The sequence below is a fragment of the Paramisgurnus dabryanus genome, chromosome 13, assembly GCF_030506205.2.
Source record: "Paramisgurnus dabryanus chromosome 13, PD_genome_1.1, whole genome shotgun sequence".
NCBI classification, from domain to species: Eukaryota; Metazoa; Chordata; class Actinopteri; order Cypriniformes; family Cobitidae; genus Paramisgurnus; species Paramisgurnus dabryanus.
This window is the reverse complement of record NC_133349.1, coordinates 36,329,223-36,354,479: the sequence shown is the minus strand read 5'-3', so window position 1 is coordinate 36,354,479 and position 25,257 is coordinate 36,329,223.

Here is a 25,257-nt window from a genome sequence, read left to right as displayed (position 1 = left end):
TGTGCTTCTCATGTTCACCAACTATTAAGTAAACTTCCAGCAAATCATGTGTCCAACTTTGCTAGACATGCTCGAGCTGTTCGGCCAGATGTTCCTTATAATTTAGTGGATTTTGCAAAATGGCTAGAGGAGGAAGCAGAATGCCAAAGCTTGGTGGTTCAAGTATCTGACCAGTCTAAAGGAGCAACAAAGTTTCAAAGTAGAGATGGGAGACCACTGAAATCTTTATCTTCTACAGCTACCTTCTTGCAGGGTATTAATCAGGAGGGAAATGGGAAGCCCTATGGAATGGTCAATCAATCTAACAATTCAAATAGCAAGCAACCAGTAGAACCCCAAATCTTTTGTGCCTTCTGTGATAGAACCCATCATTTGAATCAGTGTCCTGAGTTCTTACAGTTTGATGTAAATGCAAAGAGAAAATGGATCTTGGATAACAATCGCTGTTGGAGATGTGGACGGACACATCATTCTTCTAACTGTAATTTGAAGAGAGATTGTCCATCCTGTAAAGAACGTCACTTAGGAGTCCTGCATGAAGTTAATGCTTATAAACCTGACTCTGGCATATTCTACTTAAGCAAACCGAGTGTCCTAAATTCTGTGCTTTTGAAGGTGGTGAAAGTCATTCTGAGTGCTCAAGGAAAGTCTTTAGAAACGTATGCAATTCTTGATGATGGTTCAGAAAAGACCATGCTTTTGTCTCCTGCTGCTGAGATGCTGGGCCTGAATGGGGCGGCTGAGTGCTTGAAGCTGCGAACGATTCGACAGGGTATTGAAGAGATTGATGGAGCTAATGTTACCTTTTCTGTCTCTCCAGCAACTTTGAAGCACAAGAAATATCAGATCAAGGCAGCATTCACAGCTAAGATGTTGGACTTACCTGAGCAGACTTATCCTATCCATACTCTTCAACGATGTTATCAACATCTTAAAGATATCCCTCTGGAAGAATTCCATCAAGTTAAGCCTCTGTTACTTATAGGTGCAGATTATCCCCATTTGTTATGCTCTACTGAGAGAGTGGTGCTAGGCCCTCCGGGAAGCCCCGCTGCATTGCATACTCGCCTAGGATGGGTATTACAAGGACCCATTTCATTAGTACAGGAGAAGAGCTCTGTTTCTCAGTGTCACTTCTTAGCTTCATCTAAGGATCAGCTACAGCTGGATGTAGAAAAAATGTGGCAAGTGGATGTAATTCCATACGTCCAGATGTCAAAGAATACTCACAGGTCAAGGCAAGATCAAGAGGCTCTTGAGTGTTTGGAGAGGAGAACAGAACGAGTTGAGGTAAACGGGGTGGCAAGATATGCTACTCCCTTACTTCGAGTTAAACATACACCTAAATTGAATGCCCCTTTGCAATCCGTTATGTCAGCATTACGTCGTACAGAGCGTCAGCTCATAAGTAATCCAGAACGTGCAGCAATATATAACCAAGAGATTCAAAAGTTAGAGCAAGCTGTTTATGTGAAGAAACTGACTCCAAGGGAAATAACGTCTTCTGATGAATCTTGGTATATTCCACATCATTTAGTTGAACATAACGGAAAACATCGTTTAGTCTTTGATTGTTCCTATAAATACAAAGGTGAAAGTTTAAATTCTAACTTATTACCTGGTCCTACTTTGGGTCCTTCTCTTTTGGGAGTGCTGCTTCGATTTAGAGAACATCAAATTGCAATCAGTGGTGATATCCGGTCCATGTTCCATCAAGTTCGATTATTGCCATCAGATAAGCCATTGTTACGCTTTCTATGGAGGAATATGAACCGAGATCTTCCAGCTGAGGTGTATGAATGGCAAGTTTTACCATTTGGTACTACATCTAGTCCCTGTTGTGCTATTTATGCCCTTCAAAGACATGCCCAGAGCCTATCAAATACCCATCCAGAGGTTCAATCCTCAGTCCTTACTTCCTTTTATGTGGATAATTGTTTGCAGAGTTTCCCTACTGTCTGTGAAGCAAAAGAAATGATCACTAAACTGTGTTCTGTACTGCTCGAAGGAGGTTTTGAGATCAGACAATGGATAAGTAATCATCCATCAGTGATTGACCACTTACCTGCTGAAGCATGTTCCCCTCAAACAGAGCTATGGCTGAGCCATGATTGTAAGGACCCATGTGAAGGCACTCTTGGTCTGAGCTGGCATTGTATGCAGGATACTCTGGGATATAAGCATCGCCCTGTGAAATATAAGAACCTGACGTTACGAATTCTGTATCGTATTCTTGCACGGCAATATGATCCTTTAGGCTTCATAATCCCCTTTACTACCTGTGCTAAGATTCTGCTACAGCAACTGTGGACTAAACCTGCACGAGGATGGGATGATCCAGATATTCCTGAAGGCATTAAAGCAAAATGGACAGCCTGGGAAAATGAGCTTCCAAATTTGGCTAAAATCCAAATTCCTCGCTGGTATGGGTCAGTTGGAGTGAGTGAAGAAACTGCTGTGAGGGAACTACATATATTCTGTGATGCCTCAGAGCAGGCTTATGGAGCTGTTGCTTATCTTCGTCTGTCGGATGGTGATGGAGTTCATACGTCATTTGTTATGGCCAGATCTAGAGTAGCTCCAAAAAAGACAATTTCTGTTCCACGTTTGGAATTATGTGCTGCTTTGTCTGGGTCTCAGTTGGCAAATCTCTTAACAAAGGAGCTTTCTGTGCACATTCATCAAGTCACCCTCTGGTCTGATTCGACTACAGTTTTAACATGGATCTGCTCTGAGTCTTGTCGGTATAAGGTGTTCGTGGCTAACCGTATAACAGAGATTTTGGAGCATACTATTCCTGAACAGTGGAGATATGTGGATACTGGAAATAATCCTGCCGATGACATTACTAGAGGAAAAAAACTTGTAGAGCTAACTCCCACCAGTCGTTGGTTCCAAGGTCCCCATTTCCTTACTTTATCTCCTCATCATTGGCCAAAGTTCCCCAGTCTATCTTCTGATATGTCAACTGAACTAAGAAAACCTTTGTTCTGTGGCCAAACCCAAGTTGACCTGACTCTTTCTAAGTTGAATCCTTCTCAGTTTAATACTTGGGCAGATTTGATCACACATACAGTTGAGGAATTCTCACCTGGCTCATCATCAGAAAATAAACTGAGTCAGACTCAGGCAGAGTTATTACTCCTTCGTTTGGCACAAGAAAGGGATTTTTCTGAGGAGTACAAGTTACTTAAATCAGGTCAAAATGTTCCTAAGCAGAGCCGACTTGCTGAATTGGCCCCTGAATATGACCATGTTGTACGCCTCATAAGAGTGGGAGGTCGTCTTCGTCAAAGTAAGGAGTTAGAATCAGATGTTATCCATCCCATCATTTTGGATCCAAAAAATCCAATTACTAAACTGTTGATTGCAGATCTAGATTCAATTTTGTGCCATCCAGGACCACAAAGAGTCTTTGCCCAACTTAGAAGGAAATACTGGGTTCTACGTGGACGGCAGGCAGTAAAATCAGTCCAACGGTCATGTCAAGAATGTAGGAAGTGGAAAGGTTCTCCTTCAATCCCTAGAATGGCTGATCTTCCTCCCTCTAGACTCTGTCTCTTTAAGCCTCCATTTTGGTCAACAGGAATGGACTGCTTTGGCCCCTTTAGTGTTAAAGTGGGCCGTAGACATGAGAAACGTTGGGGTCTTCTATTCAACTGCCAAACAACACGATGTATTCATATTGAGTTACTATCTGGTTTGGATACAGAAAGTTTTTTATTAGCCCTCCGGCGTTTCATAGCTCGCAGAGGTAGGCCCTACGAACTCATATCAGACCAAGGAACTAATTTTCGAGGAGGGGAGAGGGAACTTAGAGAGGAGTTTAGTCATCTGTGCCCTGCCCTTCAGGATTCACTTTCAAAGCAGCAGATTCAGTTCCGTTTCAATCCTCCATATTCTCCACATTTTGGAGGTTGTTGGGAAAGAGAGGTCAGATCCATTAAAGCAGCCCTACGAGTAACACTGGGTACACAAGTGTTTCCAGAAGAGGTTCTACATACTGTCCTGATTGAAGTGGAAGAGATATTAAACTCTAAACCTCTTGGATACGTCTCTTCCAATATTTCAGACCCTGATCCAATAACCCCAAATATACTCTTGATGGGGCGGCGAGATGCTTCCCTTCCTCAGGGGATGTATGCAGATTCTGAGCTTCTCACACGTAGGAAATGGAGGCATAGCCAAGTTCTTGCTGACAGATTTTGGACAAGTTTTATTAGAGACTATCTACCTGGTTTACAGACTCGCCAGAAGTGGAAGGAGGATGGAAAGCCTATTCTGTGCAATGCTGTAGTGATGGTAGTTGATCCTCAACTCCCACGAGGGCTTTGGCCTATAGGAACTGTCACAAAGGTCCTACCAAGCTCTGATGGTAGAGTAAGAGTTGTGAATGTACTGATTGATGGTAAACACTATGTACGTCCAGTCAGTCGTTTGGTAGTTCTAAATGAGTATTCAAATGATTTGTGACTGTTTAGAATTCTATGGGCAAATATGTTTACATATTTGGGGGCGGCTGTTAAGAATTCTCTGAGGTAGCAGGGTGGGAGGAGCTATGTCTCCACAGCTGCATTAAATTGTTAATTAGTGGCTCTTTGTTCAGTGTGGCATTCAACAGCTCATGGGGAGATTCAGAGTTGATGAGTCCTTGAATTAGTAAGTTTATGTTGTATTATTTCTGTATTTCTTTAAATATATATTCAAGTAATTTAATGTTTAGTAATATTGTTTGGTTTATATTTGTAATCTGTGTGATTTGATTTGATTTGATTTGTTTAAGTTGTAAAATGTTTGTTTGCTTTGTTTGATTTAGAAACCATACAACTCTGGTCTCATGATTGCTTGATAGACAATAAAATGTTAAGGAACTGGATTATTTGGAGCTTCTGTGTTTTAATGGGCACACCATCCTGGTAACACTTTGCCTGAACTAGCTTCTATCCTTATCAGTAATTCACATGGTCCTTCGAGCCGGATAGGTTGCTAGGATGGAGAAGGATGATGTTGTGAGACCTAAACGGACAGTTAGACCTCCTAAATGGCATCAAGATTATGAACTCACTCAGCCAAGCGTACCAGCTTGCACACAAAGACCAATGTCTGCTGATCATGTGTCTGTGGAGATGACAGAAGGAGCTTCCATATCTGATACTAGAGCTGAGATGAGAATTCTGTCTGAGGATGTGCAACAAATAAAGGGAATGTTATCAGAACTGGGACAGTCAATGAGAGCTATGCAACTAAGAGGCCAAAGTTCTTCCTTTTCTATTAGTTCTGATTGCAGTTCTACTAAAGCATCTCCTGTTGTTAACCAGACTAAGGTGGATGATATTAATAAAGTTCCTCTTGTCCTTGAATTGGGTGAATGTCTAAGACAACATGAAGCAAATAGAGATATTGATCCATCTACATTACCTCCTCGACTTAGTAGACAAAGTACTTTCCCTCCTCCACCACGATCTATGTTGCCTACACCATTGCCGCCAGATGGAAGAGTATCATTAGAGACTGGTTCCTCACAATGTCCTAATTTACCTATGTTAAATGAGTCTGCTAATTCTGTTCACTTAAGGGCACAGTTTTCAGAGAATCCTGTTGTCGCAAGTACGAGTCAAGCTCAATTTGGTAATGGTCTCCCTTGGCCATCTTTACATCAACAGCCATTAAATCCAGTTTATCTGTGTAATGATCAAGCAATACGGAACTACGGGCCTAGTTCTAGTCAGATGCAGAGTAATGCATGTTTTCCATGGATGCTCCCAAACTATCCTGCCCCCTTTCCGCCTCCTGTGTTGTATCCACCTTATGGTTCATTTGTCCATCCAAGCCATGCTTTTCCAATGTCGGTACCCTCATATAGTCAAGCTCCTTTTATGCCACCAACTCAGATTACAGCAGGTGCTCCCTTTCAGGGGCTTCCACAAATGGCTACTAGTAGTAATACTCCCCTACCTCAGATGTTGTCAGGTCCTCCACCAACAGTCCAAATTGGACATTCAAATGCAAGTCAACCTATATCAGCTTATGTTCAGTCATCTTCAGCACTGGGCCCTCCTAGAGTCTCTGCGGTAGAAAGACCATCATTTCCGTATTTCAAAACTGATGATCCTCAAGAATTTGCAATGCTGAATATGGCCTTGAGAAATTTGCTGCCAGTTGAGGAAACTGAACAATATAAATATCATATTCTTTTGGATCACTTAAAGTTGGATGCTGCTCGTCATTTAGCCCTTGCATATGCTCATGATCCTCAGCCTTACACTACTGCCCTAAAAGCCCTCCAAAGAAAATATGGTCAGCCTCAACACCTAGTGCTACGGGAGATAGCTTTTATTCAGAGCTTACCAGTCATTCGTTCTGGGGATTCTACTGGATTCAGTCAGTTTGCACTACGAGTGCAGGCCTTGGTAGGCATGCTTCAGTCATGGGGGCAGAATGAAGGAGCAAATGAATTGGCATGTGCTTCTCATGTTCACCAACTATTAAGTAAACTTCCAGCAAATCATGTGTCCAACTTTGCTAGACATGCTCGAGCTGTTCGGCCAGATGTTCCTTATAATTTAGTGGATTTTGCAAAATGGCTAGAGGAGGAAGCAGAATGCCAAAGCTTGGTGGTTCAAGTATCTGACCAGTCTAAAGGAGCAACAAAGTTTCAAAGTAGAGATGGGAGACCACTGAAATCTTTATCTTCTACAGCTACCTTCTTGCAGGGTATTAATCAGGAGGGAAATGGGAAGCCCTATGGAATGGTCAATCAATCTAACAATTCAAATAGCAAGCAACCAGTAGAACCCCAAATCTTTTGTGCCTTCTGTGATAGAACCCATCATTTGAATCAGTGTCCTGAGTTCTTACAGTTTGATGTAAATGCAAAGAGAAAATGGATCTTGGATAACAATCGCTGTTGGAGATGTGGACGGACACATCATTCTTCTAACTGTAATTTGAAGAGAGATTGTCCATCCTGTAAAGAACGTCACTTAGGAGTCCTGCATGAAGTTAATGCTTATAAACCTGACTCTGGCATATTCTACTTAAGCAAACCGAGTGTCCTAAATTCTGTGCTTTTGAAGGTGGTGAAAGTCATTCTGAGTGCTCAAGGAAAGTCTTTAGAAACGTATGCAATTCTTGATGATGGTTCAGAAAAGACCATGCTTTTGTCTCCTGCTGCTGAGATGCTGGGCCTGAATGGGGCGGCTGAGTGCTTGAAGCTGCGAACGATTCGACAGGGTATTGAAGAGATTGATGGAGCTAATGTTACCTTTTCTGTCTCTCCAGCAACTTTGAAGCACAAGAAATATCAGATCAAGGCAGCATTCACAGCTAAGATGTTGGACTTACCTGAGCAGACTTATCCTATCCATACTCTTCAACGATGTTATCAACATCTTAAAGATATCCCTCTGGAAGAATTCCATCAAGTTAAGCCTCTGTTACTTATAGGTGCAGATTATCCCCATTTGTTATGCTCTACTGAGAGAGTGGTGCTAGGCCCTCCGGGAAGCCCCGCTGCATTGCATACTCGCCTAGGATGGGTATTACAAGGACCCATTTCATTAGTACAGGAGAAGAGCTCTGTTTCTCAGTGTCACTTCTTAGCTTCATCTAAGGATCAGCTACAGCTGGATGTAGAAAAAATGTGGCAAGTGGATGTAATTCCATACGTCCAGATGTCAAAGAATACTCACAGGTCAAGGCAAGATCAAGAGGCTCTTGAGTGTTTGGAGAGGAGAACAGAACGAGTTGAGGTAAACGGGGTGGCAAGATATGCTACTCCCTTACTTCGAGTTAAACATACACCTAAATTGAATGCCCCTTTGCAATCCGTTATGTCAGCATTACGTCGTACAGAGCGTCAGCTCATAAGTAATCCAGAACGTGCAGCAATATATAACCAAGAGATTCAAAAGTTAGAGCAAGCTGTTAATGTGAAGAAACTGACTCCAAGGGAAATAACGTCTTCTGATGAATCTTGGTATATTCCACATCATTTAGTTGAACATAACGGAAAACATCGTTTAGTCTTTGATTGTTCCTATAAATACAAAGGTGAAAGTTTAAATTCTAACTTATTACCTGGTCCTACTTTGGGTCCTTCTCTTTTGGGAGTGCTGCTTCGATTTAGAGAACATCAAATTGCAATCAGTGGTGATATCCGGTCCATGTTCCATCAAGTTCGATTATTGCCATCAGATAAGCCATTGTTACGCTTTCTATGGAGGAATATGAACCGAGATCTTCCAGCTGAGGTGTATGAATGGCAAGTTTTACCATTTGGTACTACATCTAGTCCCTGTTGTGCTATTTATGCCCTTCAAAGACATGCCCAGAGCCTATCAAATACCCATCCAGAGGTTCAATCCTCAGTCCTTACTTCCTTTTATGTGGATAATTGTTTGCAGAGTTTCCCTACTGTCTGTGAAGCAAAAGAAATGATCACTAAACTGTGTTCTGTACTGCTCGAAGGAGGTTTTGAGATCAGACAATGGATAAGTAATCATCCATCAGTGATTGACCACTTACCTGCTGAAGCATGTTCCCCTCAAACAGAGCTATGGCTGAGCCATGATTGTAAGGACCCATGTGAAGGCACTCTTGGTCTGAGCTGGCATTGTATGCAGGATACTCTGGGATATAAGCATCGCCCTGTGAAATATAAGAACCTGACGTTACGAATTCTGTATCGTATTCTTGCACGGCAATATGATCCTTTAGGCTTCATAATCCCCTTTACTACCTGTGCTAAGATTCTGCTACAGCAACTGTGGACTAAACCTGCACGAGGATGGGATGATCCAGATATTCCTGAAGGCATTAAAGCAAAATGGACAGCCTGGGAAAATGAGCTTCCAAATTTGGCTAAAATCCAAATTCCTCGCTGGTATGGGTCAGTTGGAGTGAGTGAAGAAACTGCTGTGAGGGAACTACATATATTCTGTGATGCCTCAGAGCAGGCTTATGGAGCTGTTGCTTATCTTCGTCTGTCGGATGGTGATGGAGTTCATACGTCATTTGTTATGGCCAGATCTAGAGTAGCTCCAAAAAAGACAATTTCTGTTCCACGTTTGGAATTATGTGCTGCTTTGTCTGGGTCTCAGTTGGCAAATCTCTTAACAAAGGAGCTTTCTGTGCACATTCATCAAGTCACCCTCTGGTCTGATTCGACTACAGTTTTAACATGGATCTGCTCTGAGTCTTGTCGGTATAAGGTGTTCGTGGCTAACCGTATAACAGAGATTTTGGAGCATACTATTCCTGAACAGTGGAGATATGTGGATACTGGAAATAATCCTGCCGATGACATTACTAGAGGAAAAAAACTTGTAGAGCTAACTCCCACCAGTCGTTGGTTCCAAGGTCCCCATTTCCTTACTTTATCTCCTCATCATTGGCCAAAGTTCCCCAGTCTATCTTCTGATATGTCAACTGAACTAAGAAAACCTTTGTTCTGTGGCCAAACCCAAGTTGACCTGACTCTTTCTAAGTTGAATCCTTCTCAGTTTAATACTTGGGCAGATTTGATCACACATACAGTTGAGGAATTCTCACCTGGCTCATCATCAGAAAATAAACTGAGTCAGACTCAGGCAGAGTTATTACTCCTTCGTTTGGCACAAGAAAGGGATTTTTCTGAGGAGTACAAGTTACTTAAATCAGGTCAAAATGTTCCTAAGCAGAGCCGACTTGCTGAATTGGCCCCTGAATATGACCATGTTGTACGCCTCATAAGAGTGGGAGGTCGTCTTCGTCAAAGTAAGGAGTTAGAATCAGATGTTATCCATCCCATCATTTTGGATCCAAAAAATCCAATTACTAAACTGTTGATTGCAGATCTAGATTCAATTTTGTGCCATCCAGGACCACAAAGAGTCTTTGCCCAACTTAGAAGGAAATACTGGGTTCTACGTGGACGGCAGGCAGTAAAATCAGTCCAACGGTCATGTCAAGAATGTAGGAAGTGGAAAGGTTCTCCTTCAATCCCTAGAATGGCTGATCTTCCTCCCTCTAGACTCTGTCTCTTTAAGCCTCCATTTTGGTCAACAGGAATGGACTGCTTTGGCCCCTTTAGTGTTAAAGTGGGCCGTAGACATGAGAAACGTTGGGGTCTTCTATTCAACTGCCAAACAACACGATGTATTCATATTGAGTTACTATCTGGTTTGGATACAGAAAGTTTTTTATTAGCCCTCCGGCGTTTCATAGCTCGCAGAGGTAGGCCCTACGAACTCATATCAGACCAAGGAACTAAATTTCGAGGAGGGGAGAGGGAACTTAGAGAGGAGTTTAATCATCTGTGCCCTGCCCTTCAGGATTCACTTTCAAAGCAGCAGATTCAGTTCCGTTTCAATCCTCCATATTCTCCACATTTTGGAGGTTGTTGGGAAAGAGAGGTCAGATCCATTAAAGCAGCCCTACGAGTAACACTGGGTACACAAGTGTTTCCAGAAGAGGTTCTACATACTGTCCTGATTGAAGTGGAAGAGATATTAAACTCTAAACCTCTTGGATACGTCTCTTCCAATATTTCAGACCCTGATCCAATAACCCCAAATATACTCTTGATGGGGCGGCGAGATGCTTCCCTTCCTCAGGGGATGTATGCAGATTCTGAGCTTCTCACACGTAGGAAATGGAGGCATAGCCAAGTTCTTGCTGACAGATTTTGGACAAGTTTTATTAGAGACTATCTACCTGGTTTACAGACTCGCCAGAAGTGGAAGGAGGATGGAAAGCCTATTCTGTGCAATGCTGTAGTGATGGTAGTTGATCCTCAACTCCCACGAGGGCTTTGGCCTATAGGAACTGTCACAAAGGTCCTACCAAGCTCTGATGGTAGAGTAAGAGTTGTGAATGTACTGATTGATGGTAAACACTATGTACGTCCAGTCAGTCGTTTGGTAGTTCTAAATGAGTATTCAAATGATTTGTGACTGTTTAGAATTCTATGGGCAAATATGTTTACATATTTGGGGGCGGCTGTTAAGAATTCTCTGAGGTAGCAGGGTGGGAGGAGCTATGTCTCCACAGCTGCATTAAATTGTTAATTAGTGGCTCTTTGTTCAGTGTGGCATTCAACAGCTCATGGGGAGATTCAGAGTTGATGAGTCCTTGAATTAGTAAGTTTATGTTGTATTATTTCTGTATTTCTTTAAATATATATTCAAGTAATTTAATGTTTAGTAATATTGTTTGGTTTGTATTAGTAATCTGTGTGATTTGATTTGATTTGATTTGATTTGTTTAAGTTGTAAAATGTTTGTTTGCTTTGTTTGATTTAGAAACCATACAACTCTGGTCTCATGATTGCTTGATAGACAATAAAATGTTAAGGAACTGGATTATTTGGAGCTTCTGTGTTTTAATGGGCACACCATCCTGGTAACACTTTGCCTGAACTAGCTTCTATCCTTATCAGTAATTCACATATACACTGACACATATGATCAACTGCTCACTTGTAATAAACGACTGTTTTTATGAGAATACTTGCAGAGACTGTGGTATTACAATATAGTTTGGGCGTATATCTCCTGTCAAGCCCAAAGAAATGATGTGTTTGCATGATTTTTGAAACACGCGTTTCAGTGTGTGGGCTTTTGAGTTTGTGGGCATATGCGCACAGAAAACAAATCACTTTAGCATCTTTGTCGCTCAAATAGTCTAAAAGCGCTTAAATGTTACTGTAAACGATAAAGTTTCTTATTAACAGTATTAGTAGCAGTATGTTCTTAATAACAGCATTTCATGCAATATTTTGCAGTTTTACCATTTACATGTACGTATTTACAGCAGTAGGCTATATATGTCAGAGGTCACACGCCTCTGGAGCAACTAGGGGTTAACTCTTTCACCGCCAATGACGAGGTTTTCCGTCTTTCGGCAATACCGCTATTATCCACTAGGTGGCAACTTTTTAAACCCGGAAGTATTGCCCAATAGACCTTTCTCTCAGTAACCAGAAATACGTAATCGTCGTGTAAGCGGAGTTCCTGTCAAGCGTCAACACACTAGAAAAACATAAACCCGGGCAAGTTTAAAATGGATCAAAAAGTCTACACAACTTCGTTAACGGATTTGCCAAATATTATATTTGCTGATGTGACACGACTAATGGAGGATGAAGAATTTGTCCATAAATTTCTAGGTAAGTAGAGAGCGAGTCTAACTGTTACTGAACTGTTAACTAAAACGACACATTATAAGTCTCGCCGGATAGCCTGAATCCACTTCTGTCTAACTTCACCATTAACAGGGAATTGATGGAACAGATACGGCTTTTTACATTGCCTTGACTGCGGAGGAAGTAGATTTCCGCGACGATTGCGTATTTCCGGTCATAAATACGGAAGTTGTGAGAAAGGTCTATGGCAAGCGGCTGCATGTCCGTGTCTGTTTTAAAGATCGCTCTGAATGGGATCTCTATGAAAAGTCCGTCACAAAAATGGAATTATCTCTGCTTTTTGCTCAAAATGTGGTGTTTTTGCAGAAACCTACCCATATTCAAAAGCTGATTACAAAAGAACCACTGAAGGTAGGATGAAACGTTTTTTTTTTGTTTGAAAGCAGAGGGTCTGTTCTTTCATTTGGTATATTGTATGTTTATATATTTAAAGAAGAACATTTTCTGGAAGGCATTAAACTTTGGTGAAAATCATGAAAAACGCTGGTGCTGGCTGGCAACTTTTTTAAAAAACGCTGGCGGTGAAAGAGTTAAGTGTCTTGCTCAGGGACACAATGGTGTGTCACGAACCGGGTCTCACCAAAGGCGAGTGTCTTATCCACTGCGCCATCACAACCCCAATAAATATATAAATAAAATTGAATTGAATTATTTGTTGTGTTCTGTTGGTTCATGTCTGTAATCTGTCAAGTCTCCCAGTTAGTGTTCCCCTTAACAAAGCAAACTATTTGCATGGTTGCAACTACCCATTATTACCCATTATTATTACTGTATATTGTGGGGCCACTGTCTGCCCATGGCCATAGTTTGTTTATGATAGATCTTATGATTGTGCCATTATTACTACTAGTTATACACTACATACACAACATAACTGATGGTAGCATAAATATCAGACATATAGTTACACTCTTAAAAAAGATGCTTAATAGGTGATGCCATAGAAGAACCATTTTGGGTCCTCAAAGAACCATTTAGTTAAAAGATTATTTATAAAAAGATTTATTTTATACATTTTTAAAATCTTAAGAACCACCTTTTGTGAAACAGAAAGGTTCTTCAGATGTTAAAGCTTCTTTATAGAACTATTTTGACAAAAAAGGTTTCACTAGATTTTACAGTGTTCGTATTGAGCCGGTATCCTCTCGAGTTCTCTCTTCAGATCATTGAGAACATCTAGGAACAGCTCCTGTGTCAGCTTGCAGCCTTCCATTTTGCTGCTGCACAACCGCACCACTATGGAAGCCCTTTAAGGCAAAACGTTACAAAAACTGTTTTTTGTCTCCTCTAACACTTGGTGGCCGATGTTGCGGAGCATCGGCTCCCAGCCTCTCACCAGATGTATCCTTGAGAACCTGTGTGAGGCTAGCGTCCACAGTGACTGACTGAAAGGGAACGTCTCGGTTATATATGTAACCCTCGGGAACGGAGACGTCACGTCCCGTCGCCACAGTTTGCTGTTCCACTGCTGATACCGACCTGGCACTGATGCTCGGCTTTCTCAGTGAAAATAGTGATTTGATATTCGCACCTGCCTCTCGTTAAATACTCGTGCGGCAAGGCAGCGCCGGCAGATGCAAATACCTGCATGCCAAGTTCATTGGCATTTTAGAAGTTTCTCGAAGTAGATTGGTCCCGCGAGACACGTTCCCAATTCGTTGGTCACGACATGACGTCTCCATTCCCTTCTTTCAGGGAACGAGGGTTACATATGTAACCGAGACGTTACCTGCGTAACCCTCTGTTCTATTTCATATCGGTCAACACGCCACAGTATGGGTCAACAATGTACCAAATAAAGTCACGAGGGGGAAGTAGCGGGGAACCTTTCAGTAGAAAAATGACAAAAGACAGATATTCACTTCACACAGGTTTTTATTGAAAACCAGATCAAACAACTCACCAGGTGTCGAACACCTTGTAGAAACTGAAAATAAAAAGGCCACAGACAAAATCACAGTTGGCTTCCAGTCTGTAGGACAGAGGCAGCTACAGCAGAGACCACATTGAGGCGGTAAAACCGTGCAAATGTCAGTGAAGACCTCCAGCCAGCTGCAGTACAGATGTCTTCCAAGGAAGCCCCCCTTAAACAAGGCCCAAGAGGGCGTCATCCCCCAGGTGGAGTGAGCAACAACCCCTGTAGGTAGGGTCAGCCCCTTCTTACTATAGGCCAACTTAATAGTCTTTACCACCCAGTGAGCCAGCCGCTGTTCAGAGACTGCCTGACCACGGTTTGATCCCCCATAACACAAAAACAGCTGATCTTTCCGTCTGACAGCCGCAGTGCGATCGACATAGGCCCGCATGGTGCATCCTAGCAGTATCAGGAGAGTCATGGGGAGGAGGGTGAAAGGGGTCTAGAATCAAAGGCCTTGAAACAAAAGATTGCGGGAGAACCTTGGGCAAAAAAGCCGGGTTTGGCAAGAGGGAGATGGGAGAACCGCTCTCCCCAAGCCGCAGACATGCAGGATGGAATGACAAGGCATGCAGTTCACTGACCCGTCTAACCGATGTGATGGCTAGGAGGAACACCGTCTTAAGCGTAAGGAACTCCAAATCCACCTCAGACAATGGTTCAAAGGGAGCCTGTGACACCGCTTCCAAAACTACCTGTACATCCCTGGAAGGGACCATACAGGAATGCGATGGACATAGCCTCCGCGCTCCTCTGAGGAACTGGCTAACAAGAGGCTGCGAGCCCACTGACAACCCATTCAAAGCATCATGGCCATTTTATATGGCTGCCAAATATCCCCTTAATGTAGATTCCTTCAGACCATCTTCTAAAAGAGACTGAAGAAAATACAAGATAACAGGCACGCCACACGATACTGGGATGACACCAGCGAACAAACCTCTCCCACCTACCAGCATAGATGGCTCCTTGCGGAGGGTGCCCTTGCTGCCTGCAAGGTGGTTAAGACATTCTTGTCCAGACTGCCTGGCTGACTGCTTGTAATGGCCAAACATGCAGTCCGAGTAGGCCTGGGTTCGGGTGCCAAAGCTGTCCGCGACCCTGTGTTAACATATCCCGCCTGAGGGGAAGACACCACTGAGATCCTGCAAGTAGAGCCACCAGATCTGGCATCCATGACCAATTTGGCCAGTCTAGTGCCACACGCAGAACCTGGGCTTGCAACCTCTGTATCTTGGCCAGCACTGCTGGGAGTAACGGAAACGGAGGGAAGGCATAGAGGAGGACTCGAGGCCACTCGTTCGCTAGGGCATCTATCCCCAACATCCCTTTGGGACCTGTCATGGAGTACCAGAGAGGGGAGTGCGTCATTTCCTGAGACGCAAACAGGTCTACTGACGCCTGTCCATACCTCGCCCAGATCTCCTGCACAACATCTGGGTGCAGTCGCCATTCTCCTGGCCTCACATACCCCCCCCCGGACAGAAGGTCTGCTGCCACATTGTCCACTCCTGGCAGCTAGACTGCCCGCAAGGACAGGTTGTGCGCATGAACCCACCGAAGGAGTCTGTAAGCCCTCCGATGGAGGGACACAGAACGTATCCCCCCTTGTGGTTGATGTACGACACCAGGGTCGAACTGTCTGTCCGAACCAGGACATCCCCTGCCTGCAGACTTGGTCGGAAAAGCACCAAGGCTCGACGTAAAGCCTCGAGCTCCAGCAGATTCCAGCATGGGTTCCCACAGACCTTGGACAGGGCAGCCCCGCCACATGGCTCCCCAGCCCAGACTGGAGGCGTCCGTAGTCATGGTTTCTCTTGAACTCCGCTGGCCCAGAGGTACACCCTTCTGCAGGTCTAGGGCAGCCAGCCACACATACCTGAAACACAACCTGCATTCAGCTGCAGAACATGTTGCCCGTCCTCGTAGGGCAGGGGTTCTTAAAGTCCGGACTCTGGTCCGGATCCGGACCCGATGGGAACTTGATCCGGACCCGCGTCCACTTCACAAGTGCATTCATTTCTATGTGATTGATTAAATGTGTGTATTTGCTACTTAACAAAAGCATATTAAACGTATAAACCATTTGTTTAGTTTTTTTTCTTTTTAGATTTAAGAGTATTCCTGGTCCGAAAAAAAAACGAATTATTTAAAAAATGTCTGTGTGACGCTGTAGCCATCACACCCAGATATTATGCACAGCTACTTCATGTACTACAGCTTTTGATCAGTAAGTCCTTATCAATCTAAAAATCACTGTTGGTTTGAGTCGTTTAAAACATGCATTTGAAAAAGCAACACTCGTCAAACATAATCTTTATACATATTCTTTATTATCATGAAAATACCTGAAAAGGTTTGAAGAACAGCAATATAAATATATCCTTAAGACATTTCCTGGAGCTGCGTGTTTCTGGTTCTTCGTCTGCAGTGCATATTAAGTTTCTGCCCGAGAGCGCCCCCTGGCTTTTGGATGTAGTGGCATTTCACCGTAATTCATTGAGAAGCATAGCAAGTATCATCAGCCAATTTATAGGTGCACCCCTAATTTAGGTCAGTGTCTCTGCCTACCAACCACACTTTTTTGCCATGGTTTATGCATCCAATGGAGAACAAACTGTGCCATTTCTCTAATTAGGTTACTCTGTATTTTGCACCTGGTTACTTTTGGCATATTTCTTGTGTTTATGTTTTAAATTTTTTTTACTTAAAATGCAAAATACACTTATGTTTTTCCCAAACAATGTGTGTTGATTTGTTATATAAACAAATGATTTACATAAAGTTTTTCCGGACCTATGAAAATGATGAGAATTCAGATTTGGACCTTTGAATGTAAACTTTGAGAACCCCTGTCGTAGGGGCTCATCTTGTTCCTCGAGAACCACTGTTGTAGTGGCCTCATATGAAGCAAGCCTAGTGGCACAACCTGGGCTGCTGCTGCCATTAGGCCAAGCAGCCTCCAACCAGACTTCACAGATATTTGCTTTTCCCCTAGAAGTTGGGACAAGATCTTTCTCAACACAAGCTGCCTCCGAGGAGACAGCCAGGCTCTAATTGTGGTGGAATTTAGCAGCAGACCCAGGTACTCTACTGTGGTGCAGGGAACCAGCACACTCTTCTCCCTGTTCAACGCCAAGCCCAGCTTGAGGAGGTGTGCTAACACCACCCCTGTGTCGATCTCTGCCTGGTCCCTGGTTGGGGCACAAATCAACCAGTCGTCCAGATAGTTCAGGACGCGAAGTCCCTGGCGCCGGAGCGAGATGAGAGCCGCATCCATGCATTTGGTAAAGGTGCGAGGAGCCAGAGACAGACCAAAAGGGAGAACATTGTACTGGTATGCTGTAGGGGTGGCACGGTTCACAAAACCCTCGGTTCGGTTCGTATCACGGTTCTATGGTCACGGTTCTCGGTTCAGTACGGTTCTTGTTGTTATTTTTTCTTAAAATTGTTAACACTCCAGAAATGTATTATCTTATTAATGTGTTAATTATCCATAATTTAGGATACAGTATTAAAAAAAAGTTATATCATGTAATCATGCACAAACTGAATTTGACTTTAAGCACATTATTGGGACCATCTCTGAGGAAAGCCAGATGAGATTTTGATAGAGCAAGAGGGAAGATATTAATGATTTCAACATGCTTTTCATTTATTTGGCAAAAAAGAGAATGTGTATTGCCATCTACATGAACTTTATGTGCATTTTTAGCACACAAAATTAACTTGTATTTATCAAAATGCCAACTTAAGTGTAGCTCTTAGATTTATCACTGAGAGGCTGCTTTAATACTGCAGAGAGTATATGTGGACGAGAGAGAAACACAACGTTTACACCTGTAATATTTAAATCAATTTAAGTCTCTTTTGTCCACTTTTGACCACTTCTGTCCTGATTACTTTGAGGGGCAATTTCTGAAATAAGATTGCGCAACTTTCACACGCTAGCAAAATGAAACTACGCAGAAATCAGCCGCTTTAATTTTATCAATGAAAGGCTAAAAATAGCGCTAAAGACGTAAAACAGTGTTCAGTACCTCAGATTAAATAAATGGTCGGAGAGAAGGCGATCTCCTGTGGCTGTTCGAGCACATTCAACCCATAGACTGCAGTTCAATCTATTGTTTGATTTCCGCTGTCATCAGAGGTAACATGAAATAAAAAAAATTCCACAAACCAAACTTATACGACGCTGGCGCATCCTCCAACTGCGGGCAGACTTTCTTTTCTCTCCCCCTTGCCATTTCTACACGTAACAAAACCTGCAGTACTTATACACCAAACCAGTCACCTCTTCTTTCGCGCGAAAGGAAAACGCTATCTGAGGTCACATACAGGGCATGAGACTACATTGCGCATGCCATGAACCGTTGAACCGTGCGGCACACACGCGCTCCGAACCGAGACAAGCGAACCGAACGGTTCGGATTTTTTTCATGGACCGTGCCACCCCTAGTATGCTGCCCCTTGAAAGAAACCGGAGGTACTTTCTGTGATGTCTGTGGATTGGGATGTGAAAGTAAGCATCCCGTAGGTCCACGGTTGTAAACCAATCTCTGTGCTGAACAAAAGTGAGGACTATAGACAGATGCAGCATCCTGAAGGGGAGGCGCTGTAAGTATCGATTGAACCTCCTCAGATTGAGAATGGGGCGCAAGCCCCATCCTTCTTCGGAATGAGGAAAAAGTGGAGTAATACCCCTGCCTTATCTTGTCTGAAGGCAGAAGTGTTACCGCCCCTTTTTCCAAGAGAACAGAAACTTCCTTTGACAGGGAATCGTGCTCAGCATTGCCCTTCAAGACAGTAGGGACAACCTTGTGAAAACATGGGGGTCTGGTTTTGAACTGCAGCCTGTACCCCGACTTCAGGGTGCTGACCACCCAAGGGCAAGGAGTACACTGGTGCCAATGAGCAAGGTGTTGAGGTGTGAAATGTGATGTCGGAGGCTGGTAACCGTCAGCGACGCGATGCCAGTCCAAGTGGCCGACCGCTTGCAGGCCGGCCACCCCTTTGTTGGCGAAGGGGACGATAGGCTGCGTGGCTTGGGCCTGCTGGGTCAGTCTGAGCTGGTGCACGGCGTGGACCATTCCAGGCCTGAGGAGCCAAACGAAACCAGGTGCTCGCTGACCCAGAGTGCCATGCTCTGCCTGCCAAATGCACTGAGCGAGTCAGCTCCCTCGCTCTCCTTGACTGTTCCAGAGCCCCTTCTGAAGGTGGCCCAAAGACCTCACCTGGCACCACCGGAGCCGCAACCACTGCCATGCAGTCCTGGTCTGTTATATTGGCCTGAGAGAGCCAGACCTGACGTTGTGCCTGGAACATCAAAGCCATGGACTGACCCAAAGTCTGAGCATAAGCACTGGTTCCTCGAAGCAGTATGTCCATATTCGCAGCATCTCTGTAATCTCACCCCCTGGGGCAGAGGATGCCATATCTTGCAGCAGCCCCTCCAAATACACCAGCAGAAGGGAGTTGGTGCATGACAGCCTGCCAGCCAATGCTGAGGCCTGATAAGCCTTCCGCAGTTGGAAATCAACAGCCCTGCAGCGCTTGTTTGGATGAACTGCATTCCTGCCAGCCTTAGCTGTTGCTCCTGCCAGCATTGCAACGGTAGGCCCCACCACAGGAGCCGCGGCCAGCCCCCAGGTTGCAGCCCCAGCCAAGGAAGCCAGCTGTGTTCTGGGCAGTGGGCTTGAGCTTGGGGCTTTCCGGGAAAAGTGCAGCTCCGCCATAAAATCAGGATGGACTGGAAGCCCTTCAGACTTGCGTCAACGCGGACCTCTGTCAAAGACAGAAGCCCCCGTGGCGGAGGTCAGAGGCGGCAACTTAGCACGATCTGCAGCTCTCACAATCACAGCTCTGTCTGACGGATCTAAAGGAGCTGGCTCAGAGTTCTTTGAGGTAACCTCACTGACCTCAGACTCAGAGCGATCACCAGGGTCATCAGAGTCCTCACGGTCTGGAGTGAAACTAAGACACCTGAGGCTGCCAATGACAGCTCATCAGGGCTGAGACGCCGGCGCCTAGCCACCGGCTCACTCCAACCTGCTGGCCCGCGAGCTCGCTCTCAGTCCTCTAGGAGGCCATGCAATGCACCTTGTACTTCCTCCATTTGACGCCCCAAACTCTGCACATCTTGTTCCACATGTCTGCGTTTGTGGGTGTGCTTTAACCCAGCAGCCTTCTGCACAGGGACTTCACATTCGACTTGCATCCCCTGGCCACTGGGGGGATGCTCTATTCCTCCGACATGTCACCAGCTCAGAGCTTGTGCGTGTGTTGAGAAGGGTTTCACTTAGGTAGATTTTGTCCTCACAGACAAAGAGGCTCCCAGAAGCCTATAAAATCAAAAAACAATCTATCAATAATGATATTTATTCAGGTAGCTTTTGTCATTTTTGTCAGGCATATAACTACCAAATATGTATCAAAACAAAAACAAACTATCAATAAAAATGTTTTTTAGGTAGCTTTTGTCCTCACAGGCAAAGAGGCACACAGAGGCATATAAATGCCAAATAAGTATGTATAGAAACTAAAAACAATCTATCAATAAAGATATCTATTCAGGTAACTTTTGCCAACTCAAACACGAAAAATCAAAAACTTGCTCCACTCAGGATACAAACCCACGACTTACTGAACTGGAGCCAAACACCCTACCACCACGCCACCAGATGCCACATGAAACAATGTGGCACACTGGCTCAAATCCGCTACACTATGGCGGCTATATAACAATCACTAATCGTAACAAGAACACGTTTTCAAGCAGCGACATACTCCCTCTCGAGAGCAGAGGCCCTAATTTAGCAACAATCTAGATGGAAAACACTCACGTCTCACTTCAGCTACCGTCTTCAGGAGGCAAAAAAAAGTGCCGGCATGTGTGCACCTGTATATGTAGACTGAGGCTGATTGCACGCACGTAGCGGGGAGTGGTTAATTTGCTATTCTGTCTCCTAACAGCTTACCCTCTCAAAGAGGATGACCCATACTGTGGTGTGTTGACCAATATGAAATAGAACATAATTTCCAAAGCATATTATCAAAATTTTTACAAACACTCTGATAAAGCAAAGATGCTTGGAAAATGAACTTAAAATACTCAAGTAGGGTCCACCTCTGCTTCAATTGCATCATGCTGCACCTTTATTTTTTATAAGTGTAGGCTATTGACTGTAATTTTGAAAGTTGTCTGATAAATAAGAACAATATAAACTCACTTGCCACTTTATAAGGTACGCCTGTTCAATTGCTTGTTTACACAAATTGCTAATCAGCCAAACACATGGAGGCAAACCCTCTAGTCCTCAAATTCCCTGTTTATTCCCTAACCATTACCAGTTACAAGATCTAATTTCATGAACTCTGCAATAGACATCTAAAGCTCATCCAGTTTCAACATCTGTGCCTCAATCACACAACAGCTCTGATCTGGTCAGCAGGGATATCCAGAGACCTTTAGAGGGGAAAATGCCTATAATATAAAAGGGGCACATAAAACAAGGTTTAAAATAGGGCAAAAAAATGTTTTTTGTCAAAATTTAAATATAGTTACATTATAATCCTGTTCTGATTTTATTCATTTTTTGAATAATGATAATAAAAACAGGATGAGGTTTACTCACGCTGGCTGGCCTGTGTCCGCAGCGCCTTGCCCCCATGCCTTTCCGGAAGTGCATGAAACGTCAACTATGTCGTGAAGGCACATTTTACTGAAATAGACCTGTAACCCCCCCCCACCACCCTCGTCAGCTGGGAATACGCAATCAGTCGCAATGCAACTGCATCTGTCCACCACTGCCACCTGACGGGATAAACCGTATCTCCCTCTCACAGACTGTCAAAAGGAGCCTGACTGGCTGCCCGCCTCTGCCCAGCATGCTGTGGCATCACCGCAGGTCGATCAGGCTAAGGCATTGAAGCATCTGCACGAGGGTGGTCAAGCCCAACAACTTTCAAGAATTGAGCACTGCAACTGACCTTGTGCTATGAGTGACGAAGGTCACAGCGCAGTCTGGGCCATGCAATGTCCATTATGGTGATCCAACAAGGCCATAATTGGCTATGTCCATTATGGTGGTCCAAAAAGCAATTTTCGGCTGTGTCCATTTATAATGGGTCAAGAAATCCATCTTGGGCTGTGACCATTATGGTGGTTTGAGAAAGCCATCTTTGGGGTTGACCATTATGGTGGTCCAGAAACACTATCTCTGGCTGACATTCAGGATACAGACAAATTCAGTTTCTTAAACTCCTTCGTGTAGCAGACCAGTGACACAGTTGAGGGCTTGCAGTAGCTCTCTGTCGCCCAAAAGAAGACTGAGGTCTCCTCTTAGTTAGTTCGTCGCCAAGGGTGTCCCCTCCAAGTGCCCATGCCAAAGGACACCCAGCCCGTCCATGCCTTCGCAAAACACAGTGAAAAATGCTTGAGATGGTTGACTTTAAGATGGAGAAGGCTGCTCTTCGGCGGTTTGTGATCACACAAGATTTGAGATTTGGTTTGTCTTTTTTTCAGAATTCGTCCAGCTTTTTTGGAGATAATAACATTATCTAATAACCAACTATTTTTCTTTGAACATGAAGCAGTGTTATTGTCTACGTTTGTGTACAACAGGTTCCAGTTTCACATAATTAAGTTGACTCAACTTTTTTACAGTGAAGTTATAGCAGTCAGTAAAATAAGACCTAAACCAGGCTAGCACATAACCAATAATGCAACATAATTTCTAGTCCATCAAAGGGTTGTATGATCTATTGTGTCTAAAGCTGAGCTAAGGTCCAGTAATATAAGGAGCAAGATTCCACCATGATTGGATGCTAATAGGTCATTTGTGACTCTATGCATCACTTTTTCTGTGCTGTGGTGGGGCCTGGAGTAGACCTGGTACTTCCACCTCTCTCACCACTCTTTGGAACACCAAAGAGAGAATTAAGTTTTCAGAACAGTGGAGCATTCGGTCGTAATGCAGCTGTTTCTGGAGGCCACTGCCTATTGGAAGGACAAAACATCCCAGCCTTAATAGGTTTGCAGGCAGTAGTCCAGTCTTACTGGCAGTGCCTATAGAGCCTGCGGTGAGGCCGCCTCAGCCCTGCACACCATGGCATGCTACAGGTTCATCAGACTAATGCACTTAAGGGCCTGCACAAGGGTACCCAAATTTTCACCAAAAGAGCAGTTTCCCCTTTCTTCTCCAGGTCTACAGAGGACCTGAGAGCTCAACCATGTATGATCCATCTGTCCAACTTCGGAGCCAGGTGACTGCCGCATCACACACACAACCACCCCCCCACCCCTGTGTAGCCCCAGAGCGGATTACAGGTGGCACCTTGCTCCACCCAGCTGCCCCAGTGTGGGGACGTCTGTGGGGTACGTTTGATGGAGCCAGTCTCGCCTCGGGTATGCAATTCAGTTTGCCTGGTGTCCCCCAAATTCATGTGCATCAACTTCACTTCAGTGAAAGTTGCAAATGTCCACATTTGCATTCAGAGATTACAGTCCTAGTGGTGAAGGATACAATATACCCAGTCTCAAGCTTACATCATGTCGGTGTTTTACAGCCCTTACTTCATAGTTCCCAAGAATTGATCTCTGCCCATTGAACCATGCACTTCACAAGATGCCCTTTAAAATGTTGACACAGAAATGCATGTTTCAGTGCATCCGTCCCCTAAATTGGTTTGCAGCCATCTACAACAGACTCCCAGCCAAATGAGCCTCTCTGCTCTCTTCACTGCACACCTGTCTGTGACTCTTTGCGCCAGCGCAGCACTTGAAACCTGTGTCGATGTAGGACCCAAATAGCACTACTGGGCTGACCATATATTTGCACAAAATCAATTGGATTTTATAATAACGTTAAATAGTGTTTGCCATTATATTTTTTATTGTGTCAAAAGGCTTTGCGGTCCGAATGGACTCATCTCGCGGCCGGATTTGGACCGGAGTCTGCTAGTTGGAGACCCCTGATCTAAAGTATATTGTTTTGTGAAAAAACACAGGAGGCTATATTGTTTATTGAGTAGGCCCTTTTCCACAGAAAGTGTCAATCACATGATCATTTGATAGGCAGAAGCTGCGGGTCAGCAACGCACTGCAAACGGAGTATGTGTGAAAACACAACGGATGCCAAAGTATATGAACTGCAATAAGCTAGGCAAACGCACTGCATACGGAATATGTGTGAAACAGGTTTCACGAGTATGTGCAACAGGCATCAGGAGTATGGACGCGTCCAGGAAGAACGGCATGTATGGTCACCAGGAAGAATGGCACGTATGGTCACCCTGACTTTAATCTTACTGCAGCAATAACAAACACATCAAGAACTTGTTAACAGTGTTGTTCTCACTGATTACAAATTGTGTACTGTTCGTACTTTCTGTTGTCTCTGTTGCACAATGATTTTTACATGTATCACATGCTTACAAACCCACTGAAGTATGTGTATGTAAAGAGCTTTCTTGGTATATGTAAAGTTTTTTTTATATATAAAATAAATTCAGATTACTTCTTACAACTAGCCAGGTATATAGTAATAGTAATATATAGTATGTAAAATGTGTAAGTTAGACAAAACATTCTGTTCCTCTGTATGTCTGTTCATATGCTTACATGAAAGCTGACTTGACCTGAATTTACTTGCATCTAGTAAGCACTCCAGCTGCTCCATTTTAAACTAGCTAAAGCTTATTCAAAAGCACTGCAGGACACCCAGCCAGCAATTAATTACAGTAATTTATGTGTGAGGTCATAAATGTGTGAATAAGCTTCTCAGCATTTGAAACAGAAAGCAGGAGCCATAATTTTGAAAAAAATGGTAGAATGACACAGAAAGACACACATTACTAGTTACTATAGATTGCTGTCTAACATCACAGGTTCTTAACCTAGAAGAGGACACAACAGTACATCATCTAAAGAAATGTTATGTTCTACTCTTTATTATTACTTAATAATGTGGAAATATTTTTAAATCAATGATGACGACCCACACATGGCAATCTGCATGTTTTGTTCTGCATTAATTTAAATTTGGGCTTTTGTGATGATAAGCACATAATAATGATTTATTTTTTCGTAATATAAGTTAAAGTTGTTAAAAATAAAGATGCTGATATGTTCATTAGCATCATTGTGTTGTTCTTAGAA